Genomic DNA, 341 nt, shown 5'->3' with positions numbered 1-341 from the left:
TGGAAAGGAAACAAGAGGGAGGGAGGAGGGAGGGAGGGAGGGAGGGAGCGGGACGCGCCCCGTGGGGGCGCGAGGAGACTGACTGAGCCTAAGTCTGACAGAGAGGCTGAGATTGCGTGACTGTGTGTCTGAGACAAAGACTGGCCGACTGAGAGTGACCTGAAAGAGAAGAAAATGGGCCTACCTGTCACTCGGTCACGGTCACGGTCACCTTAGCTCGCTAGGGGCGGTGACATGTACGGCAGCGAACGGGAGGGAGGTTGGATTCCCGTCCCCAGTCGAAACAGTCCCGAGGTTCGCAGCGTCGCCCCTGTTCACGATGTCATCGCCTAGCGACTCAC

Source organism: Manis pentadactyla, chromosome 18 (genome assembly GCF_030020395.1).
Source record: "Manis pentadactyla isolate mManPen7 chromosome 18, mManPen7.hap1, whole genome shotgun sequence".
Lineage (NCBI taxonomy): Eukaryota > Metazoa > Chordata > Mammalia > Pholidota > Manidae > Manis > Manis pentadactyla.
Note: the sequence above shows the minus strand (reverse complement) of the source record.